Source organism: Balaenoptera physalus, assembly GCF_965194825.1.
Source record: "Balaenoptera physalus genome assembly, chromosome: 19".
In the NCBI taxonomy this organism is placed as follows: domain Eukaryota; kingdom Metazoa; phylum Chordata; class Mammalia; order Artiodactyla; family Balaenopteridae; genus Balaenoptera; species Balaenoptera physalus.
In genome coordinates this window covers 45,428,015-45,452,910 of record NC_138900.1, presented here as the reverse complement: position 1 = coordinate 45,452,910, position 24,896 = coordinate 45,428,015, and the positions used below count along the sequence as shown (strand labels likewise).

At 38.6% G+C, this 24,896-nt stretch overlaps 1 long non-coding RNA gene across 1 annotated transcript in view; it reads left to right on the top strand.

The window, feature by feature from the left end:
* LOC309649485 overlaps nt 1-23,670 on the top strand; it is a 274,375-nt gene extending 250,705 nt beyond the window's left edge. The window contains exon 4 of the long non-coding RNA XR_014257137.1: nt 16,697-23,670. This is a non-coding gene — a long non-coding RNA (uncharacterized lncRNA). The remainder of the gene's footprint in view (nt 1-16,696) is intronic.
* The last annotated feature ends 1,226 nt before the right edge of the window (nt 23,671-24,896 follow it).

Here is a 24,896-nt window from a genome sequence, read left to right as displayed (position 1 = left end):
TATGCCTGTTAAGAACAATTATAGCTCCCAGAATAGAAATATGGGCTTTTAACCTTGTTTTGATTCAATAACCTACATTGTTGAGGAGGTTTGCCAACTGGACTGTATCTTTGAAGCCTCACCTCCACCATCTGTATTCATCTGAATGTCATGCCATCACGTATCTCTTCAAGTGGAGATCATTTCATTCTTAATATAGTCAGGTAGCATAGAGTGCTTTTCACCCTGGGAAATGCAAAAAGTGCAGAACCAGGAACTGTCTGGGTTGAGGAACAAAGTCCAAGGGAAACCCCTGGTGAGACTGTGAAAGGCAGCGGGTGAGGAGGTATGAGAAGGTGTCACATATTATCCAAAAGGAGGAAGAGTGATTGGCAAGGTCAGGCTATTTGCAGAAATAGCATTTGAGCCCAGTTCGATTGAAACTTAAAAGCTTAGATAAGTCAAAGGGCTGTGAGAGAGGGGGAGGAAAAGAGTCACGCTTTTCCTTATGGGAAACTTGGTAAGAAAAAGAATCACCCGTATTAGAGGAATTATATAAATAGAAAGAAAATTGTAAAAGGAATCTAGTGTACAGTACTTAGAAAATATTTTTAAAACACACCTAATTGTATAAGATTTACAAAAGGGTTCACTATGGGTATGTACAGGAAGGGACACAGTTTTGAAATATCCAAAGGGAGTATAACCAACTAATATTAATAATTGCTTTTTTAAAAGCCTCATCAGGTAGTACCTTTCAAACATGATCCTTAAATCAGAATCACCTGGTAAATTTGTTAAAAAAAAAAATAAAGCAAACTTTTCTGGCCATTTCTCTTGCATACCCAATCAAGACTGTGACGGTGGGAATTTTTGTAAACAAATTGTTTAGCAGTGGGAGGTATGCCTTTTTTCGTTGGTACAGAATTTCTTTGGTTCTTCTCAGTCTGTCCTGTGCCTACACTGCTCCTCAGCTGCATATCCTGCCTCTGGGTGCTTTTCCACTGTGAACTCCACACTAAAGCCACAGATGCAGGCTGATACCAGACTCTAGATCAGCCATTCTTTACAAAGTTGCATTTTTCCTTCTCTGCCTGCAATATCTTCCAAATCTCTCTCTTCTTTCTTTCAAAAGTCAACTGAGAGTCACTTTCGCTGGTAAATCTCTAATGAGTACCAGGTACTGTGTTAGGCAGCCTCTCCAAGCGCTACCATGGCTCCTAATGTAACATGGTCCATAGGAAGGTCTCAATAGCGTTTCTCAGTCTAAGCTATACTAATCCATTGGAACGTGTGTCTTTCATCTATTTGGTAAATTCTTATGAAAGGTATGCTTGCTTCCAGGCAATACACAAGCCACTAACGATATTTAGTGTCTAGTGAGGGAGAGGAAACGTAAGCAATAAGGTGGAATAATTGCTATGATAGGGGAAATACAGAATGCCACAGGACAATGCCACAGGATTCCAAACCTATTAGACTTCTCCCCTACACAGTCGAGACTTAAGTGACTGCTCCCCTCCAGAAGCCATTACTTGGTTGTTTATCTACATGCCTCTACATACGGACTTAACTGAGCATTCTTTGACAATAACAATAATTTCTGCAGCCATTTCTAGAGTAGTCTCTTCCCCAAATGAAGACATTTTAACACCCATTTATTTTGTACTTACCACTGTCTATATGCTTTGATAAGAATGAAAAACAAAACAGTAACCACATTTGCTTTTAGCCTCAGGTTAATTACATGTGTTAAGCTGACCATGATAATATTTACTGAAACACACTGATCATTTATGTCAGCCCTTAATGTAGATTCTATCCCCGAAGCTTCATATCATCCTTATATGATAGGTGCTATTATTATCACCATTTTACAGATGAGGAAACTAAAGTTCCAATAAATAGTCCCATTTGTCCAAAGTCACACATAAGTAGCCCCTTGACTACAAACCTGTGTAGTCTGACTGCAGAGGGCACACTCGTATCCATTAAGCTATCTTCCCTGCAGTTTTATTTCACTGTGGCATTCCACTGTGTCTTAGATTGAAGTTTTCGTCTAAGCCTGTCATTTCTGGAGAGATAACATATCAGAAGTTCTAGGATCAAAATGCCTGGCTTTGAGTCCTGCTACTGTTATTTATTAGCTAGGTAGCTTTGAGTATTTCACTCAAACTTTCTGTGCTTTGGCTTAGTCACTGGCACCATGGGAAGAATAATAACATTTAACTTGTAGAGTTGCTAATAGGGCTTAGCAAATAGTAAGCACTCTTTTCTGGTTATCATCAATACTATTGCCATCACTATTACTATACAATTATTTCTTCTACCAACAGAGCATTACAACTACCATGGCTGATTTGTGAGCCTTCAGTAAATCAGTTAGAAACAGTTTTCCCATTGGTAAAATGTGCATTTAAATCCTCCCTGTTTTCCTTATAAGGTTTCTATGAGGATGAAAATAAAAGATGAATATGACAGTATTTCAAGTTCTCTGAATCTAATAAAGTACCTATAACTACATCACTCCATTTTCCACTTTTATTGATGTATATCTCTTTTCTTACTTTGAGATTCTTTTTCTTTTTTAAGAATGTTTTTAACTTCATATAACTTAAAACAACAGTGGCTTAAACAAGACATTATTTATTTGTTTATTTATTTATTTGGCCGTGCTGTGCAGCATGTGGGACCCTAAGTTCCCTGACCAGGGATTGAACCCGTGCCCCCTGAATTGGGAGTGTGGAGTCTTAACCACTGGACCACCAGGGAAGTCCCACTTTGTGAGACTCTGATAGATACCTCCAGAGACTCATGAGATATCAGGCCAAACTCAGAGGGAAAAATCCTCAACTAATTCCATTCATATATCCATGACGTCAGGTGATCATAAGAGAGACACATAAAATAAAATGAAGAAGAACAATGTCCCCCAAGAACCAGAATCTGGAATACGGTTAAGTTGCTCCTATTTAATGCCTGCTCTCTACCTGGTTAGGAAAAATATGCCCTGGATCCTAAATAAACACTGGGCCCAGTGAGCAAGGGGTATAATTTTCATCGATTGATGCAAGATTTCCTCTATGCTAGGAACTTTTACCTGTGTTCACTTCCTTTTTTCTTTTACCCTACCTTCTTTATAACCCCCAAGCTTATTTGATAAACTTTCAGCTCTGTGAGATGAAACAAGTTTTGTAAAGACATCTTAATAAATGGCAAAGATATTTAAGTCTGGGTGCCTGATTCCAGAGTTCAGGTACTTTCCACTAACATATGGTACATCTTGAATATGCTCTAAGAATAATTAATAAGCAAGTTCATTCATCAGTCCAAGAGAATAATTAATGTGTTAAGAAATGGCCTGGTCAATGGATAATGAATGGTTCAAAAAAACAGGTACGAGGAGGGTAACGGGAAATAGATACATATAAATAGGTAGGTAGACAGACAGATCAACTGATCAATCAATCTTAAAATCCTTCTAGGTTCTAGGACACAAAAACCAAATGTGATGTTAATTTGAATGTTATGATCCTACAATAACAAAACGTCTAAAGCCCTATCACTCTGTATCTTAGTTTCACAGTCACGTTTTCTTTCAATCATTAGAAGAATAACAAATGTTCAATATAGAAAACGTGGGGAAAATTCTAGAAGGAAAGTAAAATCACTCTGTCAAGAGATCCATAGGTAACCATATTTTTCAACACTTTATTTTATAAATTTCTTTTATTTATTCTACTTTATTATATTTGTGTTTCTATATTCTATTCTTTTTAAATTAAGATACTCCTACATCTTGTCTCCTTTCCTCCAGTTTAGTGTTTGGCAATTTTATGACAAACTTTTCACAGACAAGATTCTAGTAACTTTATAATTTTCTATCCTGACAATTGATAATTATTTAATTCACCATTACCCTTTCATTGTTTTCAATTTATAAACTGTTTTATAACTTAAGCTGTCATTAAAATCTCTGTTATTCAAAGATTTTCCTGTATCCATAATATTACAATAGAATGGACTCCTGAGAATCAAAAATGAGAAGAAGCATTTGGACATTTTTAATGTCTTAATACATATTGCCAAACTGCTTTTCTATAAATACAGTAGTCATTGATCAGGAGCCTCAGAGAGAAGGGGCATTTCAGAGAGATGGGTAACATGGAAAAGGCAGGGATAAAAAAGGGGGATAAAGATTGAGAAATGTGACAGTGAATTTAGGGCTGAAGTATGGGAAGACAGGGAGAAAAATTTTTAAATGTCAATTAACATTAGTTTCAAACTCACAGGCAAATGGAATCTAAAGAATATCAAATATACCATGTTGTCAAATTTGAGTCATATTTTGTTAAAGAAAGTGAGTGAAGGGATTATCAGCACTGCACTCTTTCTAAATCCATCAGAGAGGAGACACTTGGAAGTTCAAGTTTTGCATTATATGCTCATATTGGTATTGATTGATGGGATTTCCTGTCTTTAAATACAAAGGTTGCCTGTATGTTTTACTGACCTGCATTTGAGCCAGGGCTTTTTGTTGTTGTTTTGTTTTGTTTTGTTTTTTTGTTCAAGGAGAGAGGATTTTTTATTGAAATACAATTGACATACAACATTATATTAGTTTCAGGTGTATAACATAGTGATTCAATATTTGTATATACTGTGAAATGATCACAATAGGTCTACTTACCATCTGTCGCAATACATAGTTACAAATTTTTTTCTTGTGACTTTTTTTTTTTTAACATCTTTATTGGAGTATAATTGCTTTACAATGGTGTGTTACTATCTGCTTTATAACAAAGTGAATCAGTTATACATATACATATATCCCCATATCTCCTCCTTCTTGCATCTCCCTCCCACCCTCCCTATCCCACCCCTCTAGGTGGTCACAAAGCACCGGGCTGATCTCCCTGTGCTATGTGGCTGCTTCCCACTAGCTATCTATTTTACATTTGGTAGTGTATATATATCCATGCCACTCTCTCACTTTGTCCCGGCTTACCCTTCCCCCTCCCCATGTCCTCAAGTCCATTCTCTAGTAGGTCTGCGTCTTTATTCCTGTCCTGCCCCTAGGTTCTTCATGACATTTTTTTTTTTTAGATTCCATATATATGTGTTAGCATACGGTATTTGTTTTTCTCTTTCTGACTTACTTCACTCTGTATGACAGACTCTAGGTCCATCCACCTCACTACTAATAACTCAATTTCATTTATCTTTATGGCTGAGTAATATTCCATTGTATATATGTGCCACATCCTCTTTATTCATTCATCTGTTGATGGACACTTAGGTTGCTTCCATGTGAGCCAGGGCTTTTTTTTTTTTTTTTTTTTTAAACATCTTTATTGAAGTATAATTGCTTCACAATGGTGTGTTAGTTTCTGCTTTATAAGAAAGTGAATCAGCTACACATATACACACGTTCCCATATCTCCTCCCTCCCGCATCTCCCTCCCTCCCACCCTCCCCATCCCACCCCCCCAGGCGGTCACATAGCACCGAGCTGATCTCCCTGTGCTATGTGGCTGCTTCCCACTAGCTATCTATTTTACATTTGGTAGTGTATATATGTCCATGACACTCTCTCACCCTGTCACATCTCACCCCTCCTCCTCCCCATATCCTCAAGTCCATTCTTTAGTAGGTCTGTGTCTTTATTCCCATCTTGCCACTAGGTTCTTCATGGCCTTTTTTTTTTTTTCCCCTTAGATTCCATATATATGTGTTAGCATACTGTATTTGTTTTTCTCTTTCTGACTTACTTCACTCTGTATGACAGACTCTAATTCCATCTACCTCATTACAAATACCTCCATTTCATTTCTTTTTATGGCTGAGTAATATTCCATTGTATATATGTGCCACATCTTCTTTATCCATTCATCCGATGATGGACACTTAGGTTGCTTCCATGTCCTGGCTATTGTAAATAGAGCTGCAATGAACATTTTGGTACATGACTCTTTTTGAGTTATGGTTTTCTCAGGGTATATGCCCAGTAGTGGGATTGCTGGGTCGTATGGTAGTTCTATTTTTAGTTTTTTAAGGAACCGCCATACTGTTCTCCATAGTGGCTGTATCAATTTACATTCCCACCAACAGTGCAAGAGTGTTCCCTTTTCTCCACATTTATTGTTTGTAGATTTTTTGATGATGGCCATTCTGACCAGTGTGAGATGGTACCTCATTGTAGTTTTGATTTGCATTTCTCTAATGATTAATGATGTTGAGCATTCTTTCATGTGTCTGTTGGCCATCTGTATATCTTCTTCGGAGAAATGTCTATTTAGGTCATCTGCCCATTTTTGGATTGGGTTGTTTGTTTGTTTGTTATTGAGCTGCATGAGCTGCTTGTAAATCTTGGAGATTAATCCTTTGTCAGTTGCTTCATTTGCAAATATTTTCTCCCATTCTGAGGGTTGTCTTTTGGTCTTGTTTATGGTTTCTTTTGCTGTGCAAAAGCTTTTAAGTTTCATTAGGTCCCATTTGTTTATTTGTGTTTTTATTTCCATTTCTCTAGGAGCTGGGTCAAAAAGGATCTTGCTGTGATTTATGTCATAGAGTGTTCTGCCTATGTTTTCCTCTAAGAGTTTGATAGTGTCTGGCTTTACACTTAGGTCTTTAATTCATTTTGAGTTTATTTTTGTGTATGGTGTCAGGGAGTGTTCTAATTTCATACTTTTACATGTACCTGTCCAATTTTCCCAGCACCACTTATTGAAGACGCTGTCTTTTCTCCACTGTATATGCTTGCCTCCTTTATAAAAAATAAGGTGACCATATGTGCATGGGTTTACCTCTGGGCTTTCTATCCTGTTCCATTGATCTATATTTCTGTTTTTGTGCCAGGACCAAACTGTCTTGATTACTGTAGCTTTGTAATATAGTCTGAAGTCAGGGAGCCTGATTCCTCCAGCTCCATTTTTCATTCTCAAGATTGCTTTGGCTATTCGGGGTCTTTTGTGTCTCCATACAGATTGTGAAATTTTTTGTTCTAGTTCTGTGAAAAATGCCAGTGGTAGTTTGATAGGGATTGCATTGAATCTGTAGATTGCTTTGGGTAGTAGAGTCATTTTCACAATGTTGATTCTTCCAATCCAAGAACATGGTATATCTCTCCATCTATTTGTATCATCCTTAATTTCTTTCACCAGTGTCCTATAATTTTCTGCATACAGGTCTTTTGTCTCCTTAGGTAGGTTTATTCCTAGATATTTTATACTTTTTGTTGCAATGGTAAACGGGAGTGTTTTCTTAATTTCACTTTCAGATTTTTCATCATTAGTGTATAGGAATGCAAGAGATTTCTGTGCATTAATTTTGTATCCTGCTACTTTACCTAATTCATTGATTAGCTCTAGTAGTTTTCTGGTAGCATCTTTAGGATTCTCTATGTATAGTATCATGTCATCTGCAAACAGTGACAGCTTTACTTCTTCTTTTCCGATTTGGATTCCTTTTATTTCTTTTTCTTCTCTGATTGCTGTGGCTAAAACTTCCAAAACTATGTTGAATAATAGTGGTGAGAGTGGGCAACCTTGTCTTGTTCCTGATCTTAGTGGAAATGGTTTCAGTTTTTCACCATTGAGGACAATGTTGGCTGTGGGTTTGTCATATATGGCCTTTATTATGTTAAGGAAAGTTCCCTCTATGCCTACTTTCTGCAGGGCTTTTATCATAAATGGGTGTTGAATTTTGTCGAAAGCTTTCTCTGCATCTATTGAGATGATCATATGGTTTTTCTCCTTCAATTTGTTAATATGGTGTATAACATTGATTGATTTGCATCAGTGTGAAGAATCCTTACATTCCTGGGATAAACCCCACTTGATCATGGTGTATGATCCTTTTAATGTGCTGTTGGATTCTGTTTGCTAGTATTTTGTTGAGGATTTTTGCATCTATGTTCATCAGTGATATTGGCCTGTAGTTTTCTTTCTTTGTGATATCTTTGTCTGGTTTTGGTATCAGGGTGATGGTGGCCTCGTAGAATGAGTTGGGTAGTGTTCCTCCCTCTGCAATATTTTGGAAGAGTTTGAGAAGGATAGGTGTTAGTTCTTCTCTAAATGTTTGATAGAATTCGCCTGTGAAGCCATCTGATCCTGGGCTTTTGTTTGTTGGAAGATTTTTAATCACAGTTTCAATTTCAGTGCTTGTGATGGTCTGTTCATATTTTCTATTTCTTCCTGGTTCAGTCTCGGTAGGTTGTGCATTTCTAAGAATCTGTCCATTTCTTCCAGGTTGTCCATTTTATTGAGCCAGGGCTTTTTTAACTGATGAAATTGTGGCTCTTTCTCCCATAAAATATATTAAAATAACAATATTTATATTATGACTAGCTTTGGTAACGCAGGATGATCAAATATTCTAACAAGTGAAACTTGATGCCAGCAAGATACTGATTTCTTTGCAGTTCCAAATTATATCAATAAAGATTAAAATTGGGCTTCCCTGGTGGCGCAGTGGTTGAGAATCTGCCTGCTAATGCAGGGGACACGGGTTCGTACCCTGGTCTGGGAAGATCCCACATGCCGCAGAGCAACTAGGCCCATGAGCCACAACTACTGAGCCTGCGCGTCTGGAGCCTGTGCTCCGCAACAAGAGAAGCCACGATAGTGAGAGGCCCGCGCACCGCGATGAAGAGTGGCCCCCTCTTGCCGCACCTAGAGAAAGCCCTAGCACAGAAACGAAGACCCAACATAGCAATCAGTCAATCAATCAATAAATAAATCTTTAAAAAAAAAAAAAAGATTAAAATTATATTTCAATTTTCAAAATTTAAGAAATGACTAATAAACAACTTGTACTAATTCTACAAGAGTTTTCTAATATTTCTTTGAAACTAAAGTATCTTCTATCCATTGCAACTCCAGTATTTCCCTGAGATTTTTTCCCCCCTAAACCTGTATTTCTGGAACTCGATTTTTTAAGAATAACTATAGATAAGAGTCAAGATCACATGGTAAACAGAGGCAAATAGGAGTGTTCGTGACTGTATTAAACATGTAATCACTGAGATTAAAATTAGAGAATACTATAAAATTAATTGTATTCTCTGCCTTGGACGAACTCACATTCTAATGATAATTACAAGTAAGAATTAGAAACCCTGTGGTTTTTTAGACTATTAGAGTTAAACCACTCATCTTGTTTCTTCTTGTATGCTATGCATCTCTCATGGTAGAATGTATAGGTTTCTAAAAAAAACCCAAGAGAAGGGACATCTAACATAGCCTGAGGAGTTGAGAAAGCTTTTCCAGAGAGCAGGTAATGGCTGAGATGAATTATCCTGTTAATAATCACAAACCATGGGACTTCCCTGGTGGTACATTGGTTAAGAATCCGCGGGCTTCCCTGGTGGCGCAGTGGTTGAGAATCTGCCTGCCAATGCAGGGGACACGGGCTCGAGCCCTGGTCTGGGAAGATCCCACATGCTGCGGAGCAACTAGGCCCGTGAGCCACAACTACTGAGCCTGCGCGTCTGGAGCCTGTGCTCCGCAACAAGAGAGGCCGCGACAGTGAGAGGCCCACGCATCGCGATGAAGAGTGGCCCCCGCTCGCCGCAACTAGAGAAAGCCCTCGCACAGAAACGAAGACCCAACACAGCCAAAAATAAATAATAAATAAATAATAAATAAAACAAACAAAAAAAAACAGTACAAATAATTTGTTAAAAAAAAAAAAAAAAGAATCCGCCTGCCAATGCAGGCGACACTGGTTCCAGCCCTGGTCCAGGAAGATCCCACATGCTGTGAAGCAACTAAGCCCATGCGCCACAACTACTGAGCCTGTGCTCTAGAGCCCGCAAGCTACAACTACTGAGCCCACGTGCCTAGAGCCCATGCTCCACAACAAGAGAAGCCACCGCAATGAGAAGCCCGTGCACCACAACAGAGTAGCCCCCGCTCACCGCAACTAGAGAAAAGCCCACGCACAGTAACGCGGACCCAACGCAGCCAAAATAAATAAATAAAATAATTAAATTAAAAAGAAAAATCACAAACCACAATCAGGAGGTTAAAATGGTGCAAAGTCATGGAGGTGTCAAGGAGTTGTAAGAGTTGGGAAATTCAGCACATCTGAAATTTGAAGTTGAGGTGAGAAGCATGAGGTCACATCACAGATGAATGCTACCAATTTGGAATCTGTTCTTAAGTCAGTGCAGTACTACTGATAGATTTTACATAGGTGACACAATCATATTGACAGTGTAGAAAGCTCTCCATGGTGGAGCTATGGAAATTAAATTTGGGGAGTTTGGGGATTGAGAATGTCATCAGGGTAATTCACTACCAGGCTAGTTTAATGGTTCAACTGAGATATAATGGGGCCTTTTTCCATGAGAATAAAAGGAAGAGCAGAGTAGAGGAGATTACATGAAAGATACTTATCATCACGGACGTTTTACATGTTTCTTTCCAAAAGCTCAGTTCTTTAAATCCCACAGACTTACACTTGGACATCTTTCAAAACAGGGGCTGCCGAAATGTGAAAGAGTGAAAGCTAAATTGCCTTCAACTTAGAAGGATTTTTTCCCCAGCTCTAATTTGCCTATGTTTGGTGTGGAATTAGGTATTGAAATCCACTCAAGTTTCTAATTTTCAGCTTCCTTGCACCCACACAGCCTCACAGCTGTGAGTTTGCTAATATAATGGATTCCAGTTGAATCTAACAAGGGGCTCACTACACAAATACTCTCAGATGGTATGGTTTTTCTTTTTTTTTTTTTTTTTTTAACATTTTTAAAATTTTATTTATTTTTGGCCGCGTTGGGTCTTCATTGCGGTGCGCAGGCTTCTCATTGCAGTGGCCTCTCTTGTTGCGGAGCACGGGCTCTAGGCGCAGGGCTTCAGTAGTTGTGGCACACGGGCTTAGTTGCTCCGTGGCACGTGGGATCTTCCCGGACCAGGGCTCGAACCTGTGTGCCCTGCATCGCCAGGCGGATTCTTAACCACTGCGCCACCAGGGAAGCCCCAGATGGTATGTTTTTATATAAATAAAACCTAGATCAAAATGTGGATACTAGTAAACTTAAAGGTCTGTCTTTAATAGAATGATTCTTAAAATTATTCTATTATGTAGCCACAGCCAAGTTGTGACGGAGCTGATTCATCAGATGTAAAGAGAAGGGATTGGTGAATTAATTACTTGGCACTACCAGATTATAGTATTGGTGTGGTCCTTAGGTATTATCTAGTCTAAACAATAAACAATAAACAAATGAGAAAACAAATGAGGCAACAATTTTAAAAAGACACTTCTGGCTTATGATCCTGGAATTAGCTCCCCTGTGAGTCAAAATTAGAGCATTTCCCCCAAAAGCCTAATTTGAAAAACAGATAAACATTCAAATCTAATGCACCATCCTGGGCCATACCACACGTGTATAGTATTAGAATGTCTGGGGCTCGAAGTCTGCAACTCTGGATTATAATTAAAAGTCTACCAGGTAATTCTCCTGTACACCAAAGTTTGATAGCAACTACTCTAAGACCGTAGCATCCCCCCGTCACTCTAAATTTATTTGAATCTATGATTTCGTTTTAAAAGTTCTTGATGGTTTTATACAGAACAAGTATTTCTGAAATTTAATGAATGCTTGGAAAGATTCCCACTCCTACTACCCAGAAACTGTTTAAAAGGATAAGACAGAAGATTCATACGTGTGGTTAGGTTTGGCTATGTACGCTAGGTGTACAGGGGGACAGTCAGTAATATATTCTTGTCTGTGCCCCCCTAGTACCGAGCACAAAGCCTGAGGCATGGCAGGTATCCAGTAAAATGTGTGGAATAAATTAACCGATTTGAAAGTCGGTGACTTTCCTCTGAGTAGGGAAGTTGTGGAGGTAAGTTTTAGCTTCTGAAATGAAGCCTTGGATGTTCCCAATAATGAACACTGCAGTTATCTCTTAATGGGAATGGGAAGCAATTCCTTTACAGGCATTCAGAAAGGGGTTATATATACATATATTGAAAAAATGAAGCAATGGTTTTGCCATTGCTCCATTGAAATAGATGAGCTCCATTCTTTTGTTTCTTTTGTGTGCAGGATTGCTGTACACCTCTAGATGGTGCTGCTGGCTCATAACTAAGCAGCCACAATATCCAAATCCAAGGCAGAGTGAAGAGTTCTGACCTCTGAGGAACCATCTCTGCATTTGTGACTCTGCCTTTTGCCAATTTGCAGGAAGCTGTATTTTAAAATACTTCCACTCGGCCAATTCTGATCACCTTTCTTTCCTACTCTCCCCCCATTATCTCTGTTTTCAAATTAAGGAACCTGTTTTAAGATATTCTTAATAGAATTTCTAATTATGTTTATGGTCTTTTTATTCACGGTATGCAGAATGGAAGAATAGAGATAACTGATGCATGCTAGGAAAAAACTGTTTCTACCTGGAAACGTTCCTGTTGAACTTGATACATATGGAATGCCACACTTATATAATCCATACATAACTCTGTATAAGATATATGATCTTTCTGAGCCCAATTGTAATTATTTTTTAAAAGAAACAGCATAACACTGGAAATATGGTATTACTGAAATAGAAACACTCAGGACTGAAAAGGATGTGGCATATGCGCGGCTGCTCTGCCCTCTCATTCCCAGGACAGGCACCGGTATTTTTTCATGGTACTCTTCCCCAATTAGCTACATCTGGGATCAGAATTCATTCCTACCACGGAAATGAAGACGGATAACTGTCTGCATATACTTTAAACTATTCACTAGTTTAGTGCTGTTATTTTATGCTGGTTATTTGGCACCCAAAGAATCTAGGTGTCCTGCCCATAATTCCATGAAATAAGTAGCAGAACTAAAAAAACAAAACAAAACAAAACCAGAACCTAGATACATTGAACCCTGTTTAAGAGCTTATAGGTCATGCTGACTATAGTCTGTTTTATCTCTAAAATTCCAAGCCAGAGTCTCAAACTGTTAATGCATGTCCTAGGAAACAGATAGCAATTCATTCATTGATCGATAAGGATTTATTCAGTAGTTACTATGAGTTCAAAACCATCCCAAATAAACTGTGCTAAAGAGATAAATGGAATGACTCCTGCTTCCAGAAGCTATCATTACTGCAGAAGAGAGTGAGCATATAACGTACTGCTGTGGGCAGTAACTGTTTCTCATCTATTGCTACGAGAGACATGCAACGTGAAAGAAATGTGTACCAGGTACAGTGGGACAACATGTGATATGACAGGAATATGTACCAGAAGATTAATGAATGCTGCTTTGATGGGGAACAAAGGCAAGATTTAGACTCAGTTCAATGAAACTGACAGAGTATATAGATTGTTTTTGTTTTCCAAGAATGAGGATGAAGTTACCAGGAGCACAGGAGGTAGATGAGTGCATGTATTTAGGTTTTAAAAATATAAAAACAATAGTACTGCGGCACACGTGCATTTGGTGTACCCATGTGACAAGTATTCCATTTAATTCTTACAAAACAACCACTATGACTACCAATATGTGACAGCTACTTCCCATTTTACAGATCTGAGCATTGAGACTCACAGATGTAAAGAGGTTTACTCAAGGTCCCATAACCAACTGCAGAGAGGTAGTTACAAAGCTCATGCCTTCAGCCTCTGCATTAGACAGTCTTTCTGACTGTCTTTCAATTAGAATCTAGAAGGAAAGTGAAGAAATACCTGTGCTGGTCCATAACAAATTTTATGTTTCAGTTTCACAAACAGGACTTGGGATGTGTCCCTGAATCAGAGGGCATGTTAGCACAGCAAGGCTAACATCATTTACAGCTTCCGTAAGTTAGCCGGCTAAAGAAAAGCAGGAGATACCTCATCGCTGATGCAAACCCACAGAATCAGAAATTAGTACTTAGGTTCCAGAAAAAAAAAAAATGGAATGGGCAGGAGCCTCAGCATATGAGGACCTGAGCGCAAAATGCTGAAGATTCTAGAACTGACACTAAAAAGTAGCTGTACAATTCTTGAAAAATCATTCCACCTTTTAGGGGCCGAGTTGCCTCAATCTGCAGGTGCCGATAGGCAGAGTATCGGATCACTGCCTTCATTTTAGCTCTTTCTGCGGTTCTAAAAAATTCAAAAGCCATGTAATCTCAGCACCAGATCATGGAGAAGGGGAAAGGAACACGGAGAAAAAGGTGATCCATGTAAAGACTGTAGCTAGAAGGGGTCTGGAGTGTCCGTGTGGTGTAATGAAGCCAGGCTGACGTCTCTATTAACTCTCTTCAAGCTTCACATCCCCTCCCATGTCTGCAGAAATTGGAATTATGCTTGGAACAAAGGAAGTGCCCACAAGGTAAGTGTTGAATGGTGGTCTATTTGCATTCATTCATCCATTCAGTGAATATGTAGTCAGCATCTCTTTGAGGGAACACACTGTCATATTTACTGGAGCTTACACAGTACTGCTCATGAGGCTTAAATATGCATGGATATTTTCACAGAAAGAAAAGAGTACAGTCAATAAACGGGAGGCAAAAACAAAGGATTCTGAGTATTGGGGGAGGGGAAATTTAGACTTCCTGAATCTAGAAAGATTCTGAAGTTCAACAAGAGACTAGAGTCATGAGGAGAAGACTGAGTAGATACCAGTCAAGGCACATGAAAGAATGAGTTAGAGGAGAAATCGTTCGTGGTGGATGGTGGGAGAACATATGGTTTTCTCTTATTCAGATTATTTACCTGGGATGCTAGGAGCAGACCCATTCCTGAGCAATACTATTCCCAGAGTTTTTAACTCTGAAAGAGCATCATAATCAAATGATGTGATCCAGAGTCTTATTTTTTTACAGAAGTTGTCTTGCTTCTCTCGCTCACCTTTCTGTTCTCTGGATTAAAGAATAAACGATAGAGTGTATTTACATATGAGTTAACACTTTAAGTGCCTTTACACGCTAAAGCACATAAACAGCAATAGACATTCCAGCTGAGCCTCCTCAGAGCACAGGAACCTCACAGCAATCGGTCCCTCAAGATCTAGCCACTCCGTCTGTGTCATGCCCTGTGGGTTTCGGTAGCATCACTGATTATTCATCCACAGACCTGCTTGTCCCATCACCACTCTACACTGGGCACAGTTGCGCATTGTTCTCCACTGATTAAAATGCTGTGATTTATAAATGGATGAGGTAAAAGAAAAGCAGACCAAGGCCATTACTTGCAGGTGGGTTTTTCTAGTTGCTTGTCTCCTGAGTAATCAATCTTCTGTGGAATATCTCTTGTCCATTTACTGTTGGGATTTTTAAAGTGACTTCCTGCACTGATAACTGGACCAAATTCCATGTATGTCCAATTCTAAAAGACAGCTGAAATATCAAATATCACTTTTTCCATGATAGTATATGTATCTAATTTACTCTAAAACTGTCCTTTATGTGAAAACTATAATGTTTGATTCCAAGACTCTAAATTAACAGACTAAAAGGACTAAGTAGAAAGTATGGGTATTACGAGGTAAGTATGTCACCGCTAAAACATTCAAACGGGCTCATGTCCATTAATTGTTGATGGGCAAAAATTTGAACAATGCAAATGCTGTTAAATTCTATGGTACACCTATGGACTAGTTTTCTGAGTTAAAACTGTCTTTAAACATTGCCTTATATAAGCACCTCCTCTTGACAGGCAAAGACGACAGATCAGGAAAGGAGAAGTCACATGGTATAAGAGAGGAAGAAAAAATGTGTGTCTTAATTTCCATCCTCAGTTTGGCCCAAATAACTCTCAGAGGCTCCTAGGGACGGGGACCTTTTTGTGGCCTCCCTGGTGTCTCACACAGCACATGACATAGGACCACACACAAGGCAGGTGCTCATACATAATAACTACAACAATTATAGCATTCATATCACCCTGAAGGACTAGAGAGGTGAGGAGTAATTCAAGCCTAAAAAGACGTGGGAATCTTAGAGGAAGAAAAAGTTGCATTGATGGATATAGGCTCCTAATGTCTATTTATTTCATTTGGTATAAGCCTATCAGTCCAACATCTGGCAAACCTGAGATTTAGCAAATGGGATCTTCTGAGGTATATGTGAAAAAATATATCCTTCTTTTCTAATTCAGTGATGGAAAGGAGAACTTATTTGTATTTTATTATTTTACAAATAATTTAAAAGTTCCGTCACAGAAACCATTGTAAGTTCAGCAAAACATGAGGCTATTTTACAAGATTCATTATTTTAAAAAAATCTTCCTTCTTACAAAACAGTAGTATTGGGACTTCGCTGGTGGCACAGTGGCTAAGAATCCACCTGCCAATGCAGGGGACATGGGTTTGAGCCCTGGTCCAGTAAGATCCCACATGCCACAGAGCAACTAAGCCCATGCGCCACAACTACTGAGCCTGTGCTCTAGAGCCTGCAAGCCACAACTACTGAGCCCGTGTGCCACAACTACTGAAGCCCGCACGCCTATAGCCCGTGCTCCACAACAAGAGAAGCCACCGCAATGAGAAGCCTGTGCACCACAACAAAGAGTAGCCCCCGCTCACCACAACTAGAGAAAGCCTGCGTGCGGCAATGAAGACCCAACACAGCCAAAAATAAATAAATAAATTTATTTTTTAAAAAAGTAGTATTAATTTCCTGTCTTTTTAAAACTTGGGCCATTTCTTCTGCAATTAGCAGCATGTGTCTGCAAAGATAGATATGTCTTTTTATACATAAATATGCTTTGCCCTTTCTTCTTCTGTATTTTCTAGAAAAATTACATCAGAGGGACTTCCCTGGTGGTCCAGTGGTAAAGAATACGCCTTACAATGCAGGGGACGCAGGTTTGATCCCTGGTCGGGGAACTAAGATCCCACATGCCGCGGGGCAACCACGCACCACAACTACTGAGCTCGCGTGCCTCAACTAGAGCCCACGTCCTGCAAACTACAGAGCCCACGTGCCACAACGAGAGAGAGAAAACCCGCATGCCACAACTAGAGAGAAGCCTGCACACCACAACTAAGAGCCCGCGTGCCACAACTAAGACGCAACGCAGCCAAAAATAAATTAAATAAATAATAAATAAATTTTTTTTAAAAAAGAGAAAAATTACATTGGAGAGTAAGATATGTACCTGCCCATAGATACTCATTCTTCAGAATCATGAGAGTTCTTTGACTCGTGGAAACCACAAGTTAAAGAGTTACATTTCAGATCCAACGAACTTATTTAGAAACCTGATCACCTCTGCTGCCTGAAATAGGGATAGTCTTGGAAGAAAAAACTAATTATCTGTAAAAAGATTGTAAAAGGGGATCTTGAAGGAGAAAATGGCTAAAGGGACTAGACAGATTCCTATAGGTTCTTGTTATAATTGAAACTCTAAGTTCTATGAAGTTGAATTAAAAAGCAATAGAAGTTCAACTTTCCAGAACCTGGCCTGTTACCAACTTCCTTTGGTATAAGAAAGGTTCTATTTTTATTTTTTTAGGAGAAAAGGGTAAAATGGAAAGAGACGTAATTGTGGGGAAAGTAATTAATCATTCTCTTAAATATTAAAAAAAAAAGAGGAAAAAATTCCAAACATTAACCCATCTTTCAGTTCAGTTTCCTATATGCTAATCACTGATGTTCATAATGATTGCAGGCCTAGCAAAAGCCCTGAGGATCATAGGAAGATTAAATTTTACTCATTAGACTGTAGCTAACAAGGCAGAAGAATGTCCTTATATATGTAACAATGATTTCCAATAATTTGCTCTGTGACCTTGGAAAATTCACTTAACTGCTCTGGAGAAGCCCGCACACCGCAATGAAGACCCAATGCGGCCAAAAATAAATAAAATTAAATCTTAAAAAAATAAAATAAAATGGTGGGAGAATTCCAGAGGAGATTTGGTTGAAGCATTTCCAAGACTCAGAAAGAAATAGTCTGTAACTCACAGAACTTACCCAAATCAATCTGCATCAGAAAAATAAGTGTAGTGGTATGATTTTTTTTAAGAATAAAATACCTGATATAATTCATTAATGCCCCCAGAAAACAACAAAACAAAATAAAAATCATAAGTAAGCAAAGCTCATGCTTATGGAAAATGCTTTTGTTAGATTGACAGAGTTTGTTTTTTGATCAGTAGGTTTTTTCTTACTGTACTTATTTTGATGGGAGGTAACTGTGGTGGATAGAGAAATAACAGCTTGAAGTTTATATTGGCAATCTAAATTATCTCTCCTTAAAGGTGTTAAAATGTTATTCATATGAATAAATTTTAAATTTAGACCTTCAGAGATAATTTTGACTGCTAATTTGAATCTTTTAGCTAATCCTACATACATGGCATAGAAATTCTATTATTTTCTGCTTCTCATAGCAGCTTGGAAACTGCACAACCTACTTGAGCATTCTTTAGTCTTTAACAAGTAAGACGGGGAATTGTGGAATAATCAGTAATGGTTATCTGCCTTTTCCTATTTAAGAACAATAATGGTGCTCACTCATCCTGAACAAGGGCATTAATTAATCATTGTAGCTATGCAGGTTGAAGTCCCAATGTTATCATCATTGAAGCATAACAGTAATATAAACTCCTGCTTAAGTGCTTTTGTTCTGTGAAATAAATCTTTGCATTACAACCGTTCCTAATCATTTATTAAAAGTATAACACTTTGCCATTATCATACTTGATTGTGATGTTTTTAAGCCATTTGTTTGTCTTAACTTCTTGCTTGCACAAATTTAATTTTCTAGAATTTTAAAGCATAGAGTGGATTTGGTGGGGGCGGGGGGTGGGTGACAAGAAAGCTCTCTAGAAGAATGCACGCCTTTTAAAAAAACAAAAGTAGAAGTAGAAACAAAAAGAAATACAGTAGAAAATTAATCTAAATGCTCTAACTGATTGGTTACGCAATGGATATTTGGCATAAAATACAAATGTTGTGATTATTAGATATAGTTATAAAACACAACCAAAAGAAACTAATAATACTGAGGTAACCATATTATCTCAAACAAATAGAACTTTCTGTTGACTGGAAAGGAACGTTTGTCTCTAATTTGGAAGTTGAGATAACAGCCTAATTTGCTTAAATGTTAGTGTTTGTGAATAATTCAAGTGAAATTACTACTTTATAGTCTGGTGGGACCCACATCCCCCCAGGAAAGACAACTTTTTAAGAGTCTTTATCTAACCAGATACAAACAGTTTCTTTTTTACTCATACAACAAAAACTGAAAAGTCTTACCAGAACTATTTATTAAGAAAGACCACATAATACTAATACCTAGGAGGAAGTTGTGTGCCACTGCCACCCCAAAAGCATTGGAACAGTACACAATCTCCCCACACTCTGCTTTAAGCACATGTTGATTAAATGCTTGAATGGGGTCTAACACAGGTTATGAGAAAATGTAATGTCACTAATTGTTTAACAAACAGACCAGAACTTATACAGCCAAATGAATGCTGAGTTTTTGAAATGGGTACCCAGGGAGGCTGCAGGCTTATTCCAATATATAACCTGATCGCAAACTCTGGAGCATCCTTTTAATGTCACTTCAGGGTTCCAACCAATCAGATCATTCTATTTTCACCCAAGAGATTAGAAACTTTTTCCAAAGCTGAGATAGTTTGGGACGGATTCACCAGCACATTCTGAAACTGGACTGCAGTTTTAATCAAACCTGAGTTCAATCACCAATTCTATCATTTACTGCCTGAAAGACTGTGAGCTGTTACTATGAGTGACTGAATGAATAAACATTTGAATAAATTAATACACTGTAATTTTACTCCTTAATCAGAAAATCTGTCCCAAGCAATGATGATCCCAAATTTTGATGTAATGGTGAAAATACATGAAAAATTGGCTCATACATGACAACACTTTTGTCACCAAGAAAACTTATTCCTCCCCTGCCATTTAAATGTGCATTGGGTGCCTGCCATGTGCCATGCATTGCACTAGGTAGAGGGGATACAAAAATAGACATTTCATGTCCTCCCAAACCTACTGAGAAGACAAACAATAACCAGATAAGAGAATACTGTTTGATTAGAGTTACAACAGAGGGAAACAAAGAATGTGTGAGGCTAACTGGAGGAAGGGAAGAGAAGGGAGTTTAAGGAAGGCTTCCAGGAGAAGAATGTGTGGATTTGGAAAAACACACGGAAGTAATCATACCACCTTCAATAGACTGAATGTTTGTGTCCCCACACAATTGAAATATCAACATCCTACCCGCCCTCCCCCCAATGTGATGGTCTGAGGAGGTAGGGCCTTTGGGAGGTAATTAGGTCAAGAGTGTGGAGCCCTCATGAATGGGATTAGTTACCTTATAAAAGGAACCTCAGAAATTTCTCTTGCCCTCTTTCTGCCGTATGAAGATACAATGAGAAGTCAACAGTCCGCAAGCCAGAAGAGGGATCTTACCAGAACCAAATCATGCTGGCACTCAGATCTTAGACTTCCAGCCTCCAGAACTGTGAGAAATACCTTTCTGTTGTTTATAAGCCACCTAGCCTATTATATTTTGTTAGAGCAGCTCAAACTGACACCACCCTCCTCTTTGTCAGGAGAGGTCTAAATAGAAGAGTTAATTAATCCAGGATTGAACGAACTCTTGCAGATTTTAACTGTGAGTTATTTTAACACAGATCACCAGTCCAGCACTCTGTCACTAGTCTATGTGAAGAAAGTCTATACATTCTGCTTTATCTAGGAAAGATCCAGCTTAGGCCTGTTGTCCTGAAGTAATTGCGACAACCCCTACTTTCACTCTGGTAAGGGTACCAGCTTAGAGAATAAGTGATATAGTTTGGTCTCTTAGAGTATGACGTTATGTGCGGTCTCTGGGACACATGTCGAAGATTCATTCACAGAAGTATAGAATTACAAATACTGGGCTTCCCTGGTGGCGCAGTGGTTGAGAATCTGCCTGCTAATGCAGGGGACATGGGTTCGAGCCCTGGCCTGGGAAGATCCCACATGCCGCGGAGCAACTAGGCCCGTGAGCCACAACTACTGAGCCTGCGCGTCTGGAGCCTGTGTTCTGCAACAAGAGAGGCCACGACAGTGAGAGGCCCGCGCACCACGATGAAGAGTGGCCCCTGCTTGCCGCAACTAGAGAAAGCCCTCACACACAAACGAAGACCCAACACAGCCAAAAATAAATAAATAAATTAAAAAAAAAAAAAAAAGAATTACAAAGACTGCCTCCAAAGGCAGTAGTTGCGGGATAGACAAATGTCTCTCATATTTACTGGTTGTGGACAAGTTACTGAACCTCTAAGCCTCATCTACCTCATCTGTGTAATGGACTGGGGGAGGACAGTATGATATTTACCTCCCAGGTATGTTTTGAGGATTGAATGTATAAGTGCTGGTACAGTCTTCAGTACGGTGCCTGGCATACATACCAACTAGATATATGTTAGCTACTATTGTATTGTTAACTATTTTTCACCTATTTATTCCTATAATTACATTCACCAATAGCAGCAGAGCATATGATTTAAAGACATGCCCTGGAACCAGACTATGTAAGTTTGAATCCTAGTTCTGCCAAGTCCGCATTCAAAAGCTGTGAAACCTTGGACAAATTACTAAACCTCCTCGTGCCTCAGTTTCCTCATCAGTGAAATGGAGATATCAATCATAGGATCTACCTCATAGGGTTGTTGATAATATCAAATGTTATATAGAGAATATTTGAACAGTTCCTCTAATACAAGAAGTGCTGTCACAATTATCGTTATCATCTTTCTTTTTCAGTCTCTCGTGTGCTAATCCCTGAGGCTATTACAAAAGTCTCTGCCCCTAAAATGCCTACATGTTTGTACCCAAAATTGCTAATGATATTTTTTCAAAGTTTCCCAATTGGTATGAATACCCAAAAAATTTTATCTAACTTTAAAACTACAATTTTGCCTTTCATTACACTGGACTTTTGCTAAATATTTCTGAGACTTAGATTCATGATGAAAACTTAATTTTTTTTAACATCCATCCCTTTCATATTTCACTCCAGTGCTCTTAGGAATTATTCACAATTAAGATGACTGTTGAATAATAAAGTGCCAAGAAGCACGCACTCGATTCATTAATGGTGTTTGACTTCCAGCAAATGCTCAGAAGTACTGAGAGAAGCAGAAGCTTCTGTCTGTTTTTGAGTCTCTCAGTTTTCAATTCATTAATCAAAGCCCCACGTGATGATTCAAGTACTCTACACCACACACATCACAGCACAAACATTCTACTGCCATGAAGTTTAACCAAGGAATCCATGAACGAAAACACAATAACAATAATTTTTAAAGTAAAATTCAAAAGACGCACTGTCCTGAACCTCAGAAAGATAGATGGACACCAACACAGCCTGCCTGTTTGCAAAGTAATTTAACTGAATCACTTTGAATTCAGAAAAATAATGAAATTTCATAGTTTTTTTTTCCAGTGAAGACCTTTGTTATCTAGTTCTAAATAATTTTAGTGCCATCTTCTCTAGTAAATCCCTTCATAAACTAGGCATCAGGCACACTAATTTGCTTATTATTTCTCCCTTTCTGTTACATTTTCAACTCATTATTTCAACCCTCTGCATATGCCTCTATCCCCTTCCTACAAGGCTTTTCTCCACATCACTTTCTTACCAAACTTTACTCATTTCACCTAGTAAAACTGACCATCTTTATGTGAAACTTACTCTGCCATCCTTTGCATTCTAGCCTCCCTCCCAATCAGAATTAGCCCACAGTCCTTGGTGACTAGTTGGATTTAATGGTTATTCATTCCAATTTTTACCACAGCTGCATGCAGGCTGGGTTGCCCTATTCGGTCATAAATTCTTCAAGAGTAGAGACTGACTCTTGTTTCACACTTTTGTGTGGTTCCTGATTCACTTTCATTCTCACTCTTCAGCAAGGAATTACAGGTTCCCAGTATGCAAGAATTATTTGTTAAATCCATGTGTGGCCAGGAAATAATAATACTGCTGGATGATAGCATCCAGCACTTCACTACATACCCAGAAACTGGACCAATGTATCTCTGTGTGCTTGGGCAATATTCTTATGGTTTAATTACAAGGTTGATGTTGCAGACACAACAGTTTTGTCCTAAAAATGGAGATGTTTTCAATTCTCTTTCTGTCTTTCTCTCTCTTATACATACACACACACACACACACACACACACACTCATACACACACTGAAATGGCCAATAACATTACTGTGATATTGCCTTTGAAAGAAAGACACCCCCATTAAATTGCTTTTGAAGTAAAGGCACAAAGTGAGTTAGGTATGCTGAACAGGTGTATATCAAAGGCAGACTTCCCCCTGCTGCCATTAACTACATGAAAGCTTTGGGGAGTTATTCCTTTGCTCATTTTAGTGGTTTGTATAATGAGATCAGAAGACAGAAACTCTGGCAACTCTTGGATCTATTTGTAGCTGCTAGACACAGAGAGACACTCTGCAGAGGAATGATTCTATTTGAAAACACCGAACATCCAGATGCCTGAAGTGGCCAGTAATCACCCCTGTCTTGTCTGGGTATCGTCCATTGCCTTGGCGTATGCAGTGGACTTTGCTTTTCACTTTTTTTTCTTTCAGCCTCATGACCATGAAAAAGCTTTCTCAGTGTGCTCATTTGGCTCACTGGGAAATATAATCTTGAGAGCAGAAAAAGAGAAACACACTTATACCTGGTAAGAAAGAATGTAGGAAACTAATTACACACACACACACAAATCTATCTACATATGACGCAAAACAATAGCCAAAAGCCAGGGAATCTGGCCAACTCATCATGTATGTCCTTAAACATTCTGGAGTGTCTCCTGAATGCTGATTTGATTTTGCACTTCTATGCTTGCATTTGCCTACTTCCTCTGCCTTTCTTTTGGCATTCCAAATAAACACTATTTGACTTAGGACGTGATGCCAACATTGACTTCATTCCTGGTGCCTTCCGTAAACAGAGTTTCTGGTTACCCCCAACTGCTGCATCTATTTCCCACTAGTACGGATGATTAATATAGTATTAGAACTGATGTCCATACCTGGAGAATCCCCTTTTTGAATGAGACTGGATCATGAAGAAGGATGAAAGAAAACAGCTCTAACTAGACTATTCATACTTCAGTATTTTGGGGTTGGGAGGAATGCACAAGCAAGAGAGAGATGGTTTCAAAGGTAGCAATGGGTTCTAATGGGGGGTGGGGGAGGAATTCACTTTCTCAGTTCAAGCGCCATTGAGGAGACTGAATTCCCAGAACTACTAGGTAGGATTTTGGAAGTGCTGATCTATATCGGTCGTTCTTGGGTTTTGTAAATCTTGATCTTTAAACATACTTTGGAATTTTAAAAATGTGTATTTTTCGTATGTGTTCAAATTTGCATCACTGATTGAATTCCCTTGCATTACTTGTTGCTTTCCTGAATAAGAATGTAATAGTTACATAAATTCCTGACTCTGGGTCAAACTGGGGTCTTATAACTTTGCCAGATCAACTGGCTTCCAACAAACTCAGCCCAAATAAGTATACTTCTAGAGATCTTGCATACAAGTGTCTTCTTGGGATCAGTCAACAGCTGTGCGTCATTCCTCCTCGATTCACTGCCACACTGTCAGACTGTCTACATTTCCGCATGATCAGTCAAGTCTAGACTGATGCCTGCTTTGTAGTCATACTTATCAAGATCCCAGTTTACAACTAAAATTGTCCCCATTTTGACAAAACATTATATTGTCACTTCAACCACCTTCACATATTAGATCCCCTAAAACAATGACTTTCACATGTAGGCCACAGATTAACCACATCTACATAGCCTGAGGAGGTTGGTTAGAAATCAGCTCCCTAAGTATCAGTCTCAGAGACGCTAATTTAATCAGGTCTACCTGGTGTCCATGAATTTATACATATTCAACTAATATTTATTGTACGTATCACGAAATGCTATTTT